The sequence below is a fragment of the Triticum urartu genome, chromosome 7A, assembly GCF_056163025.1.
Source record: "Triticum urartu cultivar PI428250 chromosome 7A, HENAU_Tu73, whole genome shotgun sequence".
Lineage (NCBI taxonomy): Eukaryota > Viridiplantae > Streptophyta > Magnoliopsida > Poales > Poaceae > Triticum > Triticum urartu.
Genome location: NC_141879.1, coordinates 591,800,659 through 591,812,347, shown reverse-complemented (window position 1 = coordinate 591,812,347; position 11,689 = coordinate 591,800,659).

Here is an 11,689-nt window from a genome sequence, read left to right as displayed (position 1 = left end):
TCTTCTTTGTTTGTGCGGGTACTAGGTGATTTGCGTGTAGTCTCCTACTAGATTAATACCTTGGTTATCAAAAACTGAGGGAAATACTTACACTACTTTGCTGCATCACCCTTTCCTCTTCAAGGGAAAAACAACGCATGCTCAAGAGGTAGCAGTCATCACCATCGATCCTCTCATCGGGAGGGGGTCAATCTCCATCAACATCTTCACCAGCACCATCTCCTCTCAAACCCTAGTTCATCTCTTGTATCCGATCTTTGTCTTAAAACCTCAGATTGGTACCTGTGGGCTGCTAGTAGCATTGATTACTCCTTGTAGTTGATGCTAGTTGGTTTATTCGGTGAAAGATCATATGTTCATATCCATTATGCATATTAATACCCCTCTGATTATGAACATGAATACAATTTGTGAGTAGTTATGTTTGTACCTGATGACATGGGAGAAGTCTTGCTATAAGTAGTCATGTGAATTTGGTATTTGTTCGATATTTTGATGAGATGTATGTTGTCTCTCCTCTAGTGGTGTCATGTGAACGTCGACTACATGACACTTCACCATTGTTTGGGCCTAGGGGAAGGCATTGGGAAGTAATAAGTAGATGATGGGTTGCTAGAGTGATAGAAGCTTAAACCCTAGTTTATGCATTGCTTCGTAAGGGGCTGATTTGGATCCACATGTTTCATGCTATAGTTAGGTTTACCTTAATACTTCTTTTGTAGTTGCGGATGCTTGCTAGAGGGGTTAATCATAAGTGGGATGCTTGTCCAAGTAAGGACAGTACCCAAGCACCAGTCCACCCACATATCAAATTATCAAAGTAACGAACGTGGATCATATGAGCATGATGAAAACTAGCTTGACGATAATTTCCATGTGTCCTCGGGAGCGCTTTCCTTTATATAAGAGTTTGTCCAGGCTTGTCCTTTGCTACAAAAAGGATTGGGCCACCTTGCTGCACCTTGTTTACTTTTATTACTTGTTACCTATTATAAATTACCTTATCACAAAACTATCTGTTACCGATAATTTCAGTGCTCGCAGAGAATACCTTACTAAAAACCGCTTGTCATTTCCTTTTGCTCCTCATTGGGTTCGACACTCTTACTTATCGAAAGGACTACGATAGATCCCCTATACTTGTGGGTCATCAATCCATATCTACTCAAGTCATTGGTGAAAGTCACAAAGTAATGGTAACCCCTTCTATCAGTCGTGCTCATTGGTCCACACACATCGATATGTATGAATTCCAGCACGTTTGACGCCCTCTTGCAACTCTTTACAAAATGTGCTATATTGTTCACTCCCTCGTAAAAATGTCATTCACAATCGTTAAAAATTTATTAGGGAGTGATGCACATTTTCATCCATGCACAAGAAGCAACCCAGCAGAAAATGGGAAGCAACTAGCAGAATACCCGCAGGAGATGGTAGAAATCTCGCATCAATGTAAGAAAGATTAGTAGGAATGAGACGGCCCATATTGCTAGGGAGCATGCATTATAGCGACAATATGTCGCGACATGCAGAGAGAAGGAAACTCCCCATGTCAGATCATGCGAGCTCTCCTATTTGCCGCTCAATGTTGCAAATAGGCACACAATGTGAGGCCACCCCTTGTGGAGTGCATAAGAGAGTGCACGTGGGGTAGCCCACAGTAACCAAGTATTTTGTGGCCGTCGGCATGGGAAGGTTTTGACCGGTTTTGTTCTTTTCCTCTTATCTTTTATTTTCCTGTAGCACTTTTAACAGTTTTTAGTTATTATCTTGTGTTTCCTTTTTATATATGACAAATTTTATCAACCACCACTTGCGTTTGGTATGTTGTATCTGTCAAAACCGAGAGTATGTACGTATAGTATGTAGTATATAACAATGTTTATGTAGTATATATACTACTTTTTAGGTAGTATGTACCATATTTTAAGCATACTCTTTTTTACGTACAAATATATACGTATTTCATAAATGTAACAAAAACTATGAGCTCATATGCAATTTTTTCATGTAACTTGTGTTGAAATATCTTAGATATAGTATATAAACATACTTAGACTAATAAAATAGTATATATAGTACCACATGGTAGTATATGAGACATGTGGGGTAACTACCACTAGCTGGTAGGACCTGTATAGGGAAAATACATCATATCATCCGGTGGTAGTTACTCCATATGTCTCAGATACTACCATGTGCTCCTATATATAGTAACGCTAAACTAAGCCTGGGTGTAGAATAGCTTATTCTACACCCCAGTAACGGTACATACAAAATATAGTAACACAGTATGTAAAATATAGTAATTTTTTTTAAAAAAGAAGTAAATTCCAAACTTAGGTAGTAAAATATATATTTTCCTAATTACTATATTTTATACACCGTTTTACTACATTTTGTATATAGCGTTACTAGGGGTGTAGAATAAGCTATTCTACACTCACGCATAGAATATATATATATATATATATATATATATATATATAGAGTGGCACTATTCTAATCCATTCTAATCCTGGGATTAGAATAGTTATTCTGATCACGTCAGCCCCTATATAGAGCGCGCGAGAGTGTTCCCGAGATCTGAAAAAGAAACGTACCCCGACCGGCCCACCAGCCTCCCCACGCCATGGCCGCCCCACCTCCCCCCACACCCCGATCCCACCCCGGCTCCCCAAAACTCCGATCCCACCCGGCCTCCCCCTCCTCCCCTTCCTTCTTCCCCGGCGCCGTCCTGGACTTCCGTCGCCGCCACCGCGTGGATCGAGCACCGTGTGAGATCTCGCCGCTCCCGCGCGGATCCATCCACCTACGTCATCGGCCGTCGTGACCCAACCACCCACCACGCCGCCTTAACCCAGCCACCCACGCTGTCGTCCCCACCCTACCACAATCGGCATCGCCAACCACCGACGACTCCTCCTTCCCAACCACCGGTGCCTGCCCGGATCCATCGCCACCATGCGTCGGCCAGCTCCCCGCCAACCACCGACGCGTGCCCAGATCCGTCACCACCACACGTCGGTTGGGCGCCCTCCGCCCCGCCCCAACCTCCCCAACGGCGTGACCTTTCCACTGCTCTGGCGCGATCTCCCCTCCCGTCCGGCGTGACCTTCCCTCTACTCCTCCGTGACCTTCCCTCCCCACCGGCACAGTCTGCCTCTGCTCCTACGCGCCTTCCTACTCCTCCACAGCCCCATCCCCACCCTGCCCCGACCATCTTCCTAATGCTTATCCACTTCATCTTCCTCCTTCTCTCTTCTCCCCACTTCCTCCTCCTTCTCGTCTGATGGTCAATTTTTTTCCAGAAAAATTGATCTTTTTCCTCCCTGTAATACCCAAGCCTTGGTGATTTCTTTGCCTCCCACTAACTTTCCTGCTCCCCATGGCTATGAAGTTAAACCTTCAGTATGTCAGGTATTTGAACTTCAGATAACATAGTGATTGCTCTATTGTACCACCCGACCTTTAGATTATTGCAAAAATGCATATGCTCAAGCCACAGTGTTTACAACTTAAAAAGTTTAGGAAAAACACAACCGTGGAAGTTCATATATGAAATTGCATGACATTCAGATATAGAAAAAATGACTTCTCTTCGTTAAAAACGTTACCTTACATGCTTTGGGCAGATGATTGTGGTGTTCTGTAGAAAACTTGGACAAAAATAATGAAATATGTTTGCAAATTGAGTCGTATTTTAAAAAATGCATGCAAGATGTACAAATAAGAAAAAGCAAACTATGAGCTGAGTGATTTTGTTGTTTTTGATTTCAGCTAAACATGAGAAAGAAAATTTTCAATAACTCTCTCTCTCTTAAAAGTTCACGTGAGAAGTTCAAATATAAAAATAGCATAAGTCCATACATAGTGAAAATGGTGCAATTAAATTTTTCAAAGTGAAAGCATACATTCTAAAAATTGGAGAGAACATGAAACAAAAACCGCCACCAGAAAAACACCACCACCAACTCAAAAACAAATCAGCTTTTATGGCTATGCGCACACGTGCACAAACACACACATTTATAAAAAGGGGATTTTATCCATTAAAAAACCTAGAAGTTCAAATCTAAAAAAAGAGCAGTTTGATGGTTAAATTTTTTTCAAATTTTCATGAATGTAAACTAAAATGTAAACAAAAAAAATCATGGAATTCAAAGAATAAAAACTATGGAGTTTCATGAAAAAAAATTAATAGCACACGAAGTTCATGTTTAAGAAATTACGAAGTTCACGTGTACCACATACAGAAGAAAAATGATCAAATGAAAAAAGGACCGCCTAGGCCATTTCACTGAAAAGCAAAAAATGCATAAAATCTCACGACTAAATTCTATAAGAAGTTCAAATTTAAAAACCGAAGCAGGTCAATGTTAAAAAAAATGAAGTTTTTAATATCTAAAAGACAAATTTGGAAGTTCAAAAAATTTGAGCAAGAAGTTCAAAAAAAAGTAGGTCAAAAATCTTTATAACGGATTTCCCCGTTTATAAAAAAACATAGAACTTCAAATTAAAAAGAGGAGCATTTGTAAGGATTGTATAAAAAACTGATTTTCCCCAGTCTATAAAAACTAGAAGTTCAAATTAAAATAACGACGCGGTATCATTATTTATATATAAAAAACATTTTACCCTTTACTAACCAATAAAACTAAGAAGTTCAAATTTTAAAAATGGTGAAGTTCGATGTCTAATAAAAAAATCAGATTTTTCATATTATTAAAACGTAAAACCAAGAAGTTCAAAATTTTAAAACAGAGAAGTTCAAAAAACTCGATTTTCCTTGTTACTAAAGAATAAAACTAAGAAGTTCAAATTAAAATAACAGAGAAGTTCAAGTACTCCAAGGAATGCATTTCGGGTGAGAAAAAAAGTATAGAAAAAGCTTAAAATGTTTGTTGAAAGAAGTTCAACTGCTCTGTCCAGAGAAGTTCAAAAATTCTTGCGAGAGAGGTTCATCTTGTATTTCCATGTTTGATTTTTTTGTATAAAAATGGAATACGATTCTTTACTCAAAAATATGAAAAGGTGAAGTTAAAATTGAAATAACAGAGAAGTTCAGAGTTTATTAAAACCTAGGATTTACCTATTCAAAAAATAAAAAACAGAACACCATTTTTTGCACTTTTAAAAACAATCTCATAAACAAAAAAATGGTTGCTAGAAGTTCAAGTGTTCAATGTGGAAAAGTTAAAAAAATCTTGTGAGAGAGGTTCACCGTGTATTTAGATGTCCAAAATACATAAAAAATATGTTGTTTTTTGTGTTTTAAAATAACTCTCTCAAAGCAGAGAGAAGTTCAACGTGATAACAAGCGGAAGTTCACGTACTACATGGTGTGTGTTTCATATAAGAAAAATACAATAAAGTGAAACAACATGAAGTTCAAACAGACATGCCCCAGAAGTTCAACTACTTCACGCAGTGCAAAAAACAACACGTCAAAAACAGAGTGAAGTTCAAACAGACATGCCCCGGAAGTTCAACTACTTCACACAGTGCATTTCCGTTCACGATGAACGCAGAAATCATGATCTCGCCATTTTCTAATTTACCTCAAAATGACAGGAATATCATTTGTGTAAGTTCAAGTCCTCGGTCGAAGAAAGTTAAAAAAATTATTGTGAGAGACGTTTGTACAAAAGGAATATTATTTGTGTAACACTGACTAATGGATGAGAAAATAACAGGAAGTTCACCTACTACGCTGAATGAATTTCAGATGAAAAACTTATAAAATCGTCGCGAGTATGAAAAAATGATCAACACGGGAAAGTTGCGTGTTTACAGCAGCTTTCCATCAGTATATCACCCGCTCAATTCCCGTGAGTGGGATGGAGAGCTACGAGCAGTGGATGAAGATCTACGAGCAAAAAAATCACGTGAAAAATAGAGTGAAGTTCAGGTACACGCGCTGAGAAGTTCAGGTTCTTCACGCGGTGCATTTTCGAAGAATCTGTTTCGCGATAGAGGCAGAACGAATGATCCCGCCGTTTTTGGAATTACTTGAAAACGGCTAGGAATCAGAGAAAACCATCAACATGCCAAAGTTTCACATTTTCCGTAGCTTTTCAGCGGTATATTATTTGCCCAATTCCGATAAAGTTTGTAGAAATTACGGCAAAAATATGTTTTTCGCCATTTTTGAAACTGACTTAAAACTGTAAAGAATTTAGATAAACAATACATACCAAAAAGTTTCGCATTTGTTCAAGCTTTCCAATGCCATATCATTTGCTGCATTCGGAAGCATGGTTAAAAAATTACCTCAAAAATACGAACTCGGTAGGACTTGGGCCATTTTCTAAATTACTTTTAAACCATTCAAAATTAGAAACAAACTTTCAAGATGAAAAAGTAGCGCATTTTCATAAGCTTTCCAACACCATATCATATGCCTCCATTGGATTAGCCGTTTAGAAATGACATCGAAAAAACGAACTCAGCTGTTCGGTTTACAAAATTTTACGTTTTTTCAAATTACTGTTTAACCATAGGGAATTAGAGAAAACTTTCAACATGTGGAAGGAGCGGTTTTGCAGCAGCTTTCCAACGCCATATTATATGCCTCATTCCGATAAACGGTTTAGAAATGCGATTGAAAATACGATTCACGTTTTTTGTGCGAAGAAAAAACAGTTTTCAAAATTGCTCCTAAACCGCTTACATTTTGTCAAAAAATTAAGTTAGGTCATGATACTGGTGTCCATAGCTTTCCAACGGTATATCGCAAGCCCCGTTTCGGCAATGTTGGCGGAAGTTCAACCGAGTTCACAGGGAAGTTCAACGTACTACTAGCGGGGCAGGTCAGGTTGTGATCAGAATATTATTCCGATCCCGTGATCAGAATAGTGTTTATGTAGATTCTGATAATATTATTAGAATAGTTATTTTGATAACACTTTCGCACTGCACGCTCAATGCAAGTGCACGTCATTGTTTGAACCAAGTGTGCTGCAGTACTCACACGAGTGAACTTCGTGTCGAAAAAAACTACGTGTAGTGTTTTTCCGGTACTGTTTTCGCTCTAATTTTTTAACCGTTTATCGGAACAAGGCGTATAATATACCGTTGAAAAGCTATTTATTATGCGCAACTTCGCCATGTTGAACACTTTTCGAGATTCCTCTCGGTTTAAGAGCAGTTTAAAAAATGGTGCGGCAGATGACGAGTGGCAGCGAGCGTATTTTCATGATTTTTTCTAAACCACTGATCGGAATAAGGCAAATGATACGCCGTTGGAAAGATATCATCGAGGTGCATCTTTTTTATATATATTATTTTCTCTAATTCATTACGGTTTAAGAGCAGTGTCGAATTTACTAAATCGCGGAATTCTGTTTTTTTTTAATTTTTGCAATTTTTGGTACTGTTTTTGCTCTAGTTTTTGAACCGTTTGTCGAAACGAGGCGTGTAATACGTCGTTCGAAAGCTACAGACAAGGCGCAACTTTCATATGTAGAAATTGTTTTGAGATTCCTTACAGTTTTAAGTTAATTTTGAAAATCATGCGGCGGAGGACGAGTGGCAGCGGCCGTTTTTCGTGATTTTTTTACAAACCGGTTGTCAAAATGATTCAAATTATATGCTGTTGGAAAGATATTGACGAGACGCAACTTTTTCATGTAGAACACTCTCTCTAATTCCTTACAGTTTAAGAGCAGTTTTAAATTTACCGAAATGCGGACACTCTGTTTTTCGTGACACCCAAATCGACATGGGTACTTCATCCGATTGAAAACTGCACTGAATCGGACGAACAACCGCACTTCATTGGACAAACATGTGCACTGCATGATTTCTTTTTTGTGTGACGTAAATTTTTCCAAACGAGGTGGATTGCACTTCATGTCGAGCGTTGGTGAATCGCAATAGTATGAAAAGGGAACCTCGAGACTACCGTAAACAGGCCACGACACCACACTTCATCAGACCGACAAGTGCACTACATGATTTTTTTGTGGGACATAAATTTTCCCAAACAAGGTGGAGTGCACTTCATGTCGAGGGTTCGTGAACCGCAACCTCGAGACTACCGTAAACGGGCTGCAACACTACTGAAAGTGAGCCACGTGAGTTCTTTTTTCCAAACTCACTATTTTTTACGTGCGTAGACCGGGCAAGTGGACCGCATGGACTAAGCAAGTGAACCACATGTAATGAGAAGTGAGCTGCTTTTTCGAGGTGTTTTTGTTTCGGATCACCAAGTGAACCCAAAGGAGTTTTATGGCGAACTTCATGAGAGAACAAAGTGAGCTTCAAAACATACATATCCATTCATTATTTTTACACAGCTACACATCCATCCAGTACATAGCAGAATCAACGACGGAGTACCCAACTGAATTGCACTAGGCAAAGACTTGCTTGTGCAAAATTACCATCCATTTTCTTACTACAAAATGAACTTCAAATGCACTAGGCAGTACCCTTTTTCTCTCCGCGTTTCTCCTAAACAACAAAATGGAACTTCAAATAAACAGTGGAGCAACAAACTTGGGCACTATACAGAGCAACAAATGTTGTTAGAAATCTATAGAAAAAAGAGCAAAAGAAGCTCTTCTGAACTGCGCATGGGCGGCTACTGTTCTAGGGTGTCGTGCCGGCGAACTGCATGTCCACACCGCATGAAAGGCTCGCATCATGCACATGGCTACTTCCACCCTCACATTGGACTGCACGGTGCTGATGGTTGTGCTGCTTAGACTCATGCAGTGGGATGCATGACCAAAATCAACAGCAAAAAATCTAGAAAATACACAAAGAAAATTGTGAGCTCCAAGCCCAGGGACTGCACGGTGACGACGGGTGTGTTGCTTACACTCACGCGGTGGACTGCATGACCAAAATCAACAACAAAAGTACATAAAAATACACACAAAAATTGTGAGCTCAGGCAGCAATCTAAAAAAACTGATGCAATCGCTCTTCACAGACTGAACTCCATGCTGATGTTACCGAATTGCAGCTGATGAGAGGCCTGCGTGAATCAGCAAAGAGGAATCTTGGGTCGGCAAGGGAAGTCGGACTCTACATCTGTTCGTCGGGGAAGTTGGTGCTTTCTGTTGGAGGCTAATTCCCAGAGAACACCATCAGCATCAGATCCAAGGCCGAGGTACAGAGTGCGGCGGCGCTGACGAGGAAGATGACTGCCGAGGGGAGCAAGCAAGATCGGGGGTAGAGTGGTCGAGGCAGTCGCTGGGACGGCGCTGTGGACCGGCGGCGGCCGGATCCGTCGGCTGGGCGGCGCAGTGGGGCTGGATCCGTCGTCTGGGCGGCGCAGAGGCGTGCGGGGTCATGTTGCGGCTGGGAGGAGCTCCGGCGCTGGGAGGAAGTGTGGCACGGGGAAGAAAGGAGCATGTGGCCCTGCGGCGGTGAGAGGAAGGAGCCCCAGGGGCACGCTAGCGCGAAGAAGGAAGCTAGGCGGCGGCGCGGCATGGCGGCGGGAGGCCGGGGCAGGCGCGGGAGGAGGGAGGTGGAGAAGGATTCCGCCGGATCCGGTTGGGGAAATCGGTTGTGCTCGACCGACCGGGGAGGAAAAGAGCCAGGGGAGTTCTCAAGGCCGGCGCGGCGGTGTGGGTGGGTGGTGGTGCCAGGAGGCCCGCGGATCTCGGAGTGCGGGTGGATCCAGGGCGCCGAGGGGAATGGGCGCGCGGCGTGGGTGGTGGGGCGTGGGGGCGAAGCGGGGCCGGGAGGTGGTTCGCGTGCGGGGAAGAAGGTGGGAGGAGGGAGGTCGTGCCATGGGATGCGCCGACGGTGTAGGGGTGCGAGGAAGAAGGTGGGGTGGGTTCCTCCAGGTTTTGTCTGCGGTTCACTTTATCCGCGGCGCAGTTTGTTTGGTGTTAGCAGAAGAAGGATATGTGTTATTAGAATAAGGTCTTAAGGGGTGTTATTAGAATATATACATAAACACTATTCTGATCACGGGATCAGAATAATATTCTGATCACAACCTGAACTGCCTGAGTAACGCGCCTGAACTTCCCTTTGTACGAGCCCGACCTTCGGGCTATCTTCGCAACCGTGTCTCCCCGCGCGATTTATTCTGGTTAGTTGTGTTCTATATAATGTTAGTGTAATCTAGAAATATTTTTTAGCAACTAAATACCCGTTTTAAATAGGAATCTTGCTCGTTGGCGGATTTTGCTCTCGGGTTGTGATGAAATTGTGTTTTTTGCATTTTACTGCCTGAGTTGTTCGACCTGAACTTCTCCCAGTGCTAGGTTGAACTTCCGGCAACATTGCTCAAATGGGGCTTGTGATATACCGTTGGAAAGCTATGGACACCAGTCTCATGACCCAAGTTGAATTTTTGGCAAAATGTAAGCGGTTTAAGAGCAGTTTGGAAAACCGTTTTTGATCATACAAAAAACGTGAATCGTATTTTCGATCACATTTCTAAATTGTTTATCGGAATGAGGCAAACAATATGGTGTTGGAAATCTGGTGTAAATCCGCTCCTTCCACATGTTGAAAGTTTTCTCTAATTCCTTATGGTTAAAGAGTAATTTCGAAAATCACAAAATTTCGCAAACCAAACAGCCAAGTTCGTATTTTCGATTTCATTTTTAAACGGCTAATCCAATTGAGGAAAATAATACGGCATTGGAAAGCTTATGAAAATGCGCTACCTTTTCATGTTTAAAGTTTTTCTATTTTTGAACGGTTTAAAAGTAATTTAGAAAACGGTCCAAGTTGCACCGAGTTCGTATTTTCGAGCTAATTGTTTAACCGTACGTCCAAATGTAGCAAATGATATGGTGTTGGAAAGCTTGAGGAAATGCAAAACTTTTTGGTATATAGTGTTTCTCCCAATTCCTTACTGTTTTAAGTCAATTTTTAAAATGGCTAAAAACGTATTTTCACTGTAATTTCTACAAACTTTATCGGAATGGGGCAAATAATATACCGTTGAAAAGCTAAGGAAAATGCGAAACTTTTTCATGTTGATGGTTTTCTCTAATTCCTAGCCGTTTTCAAGTAATTTTGAAAATGGCGAGATCATTCGTTCTGTCTCTATCGCAAAAAAGATTCTTCGAAAATGCACCACGTAAAGAACCTGAACTTCTCGGCATGTTTACTTGAACTTCACTCTATTTTCACGTACTTTTTTTGCCCGTAGCTCTCCATCCACTCACCGGAATTGAGCAAGTGATATACCGATGGAAAGCTCTTGTAAACACACAACTTTTCCGTGTTGATCATTTTTCATACTCGCGGCGGATTTAGAAGTTTTTCATCTGAAATTCATTAAATGTAGTTGTTGAACTTCCTGCGATTTTCATGCCGAACTTCTGTGACGTATTTTCGTTTCTAATTTTCTCATCCATTCGTGAGTGTTACACAAATGATATTACTTTTGTACAAATCTCTCTCACAATAAATTTTTTAAGTTTCTCCGACGGAGGACTTGAACTTATAACAACAACAAAAATTGACCTTGTCTTTTAATTCATTTTTCTCATATTAAACACACACCATGTAATACATGAACGTTTTCCATTTTTGTAATTTGATTTTTTATTTTATTTTTGAAATCAAATTGCTTCCAAATAATAACTGAACTTCTTTGTGGAATGAGAGAATTATTTTAAAACGCAAAGAAATAATTTCTTTTTGGTATTTCTTGAACATGTAAATACAAGGTGAACATCTCTCGCAAGAATTTTTCAACTTCTCCGGA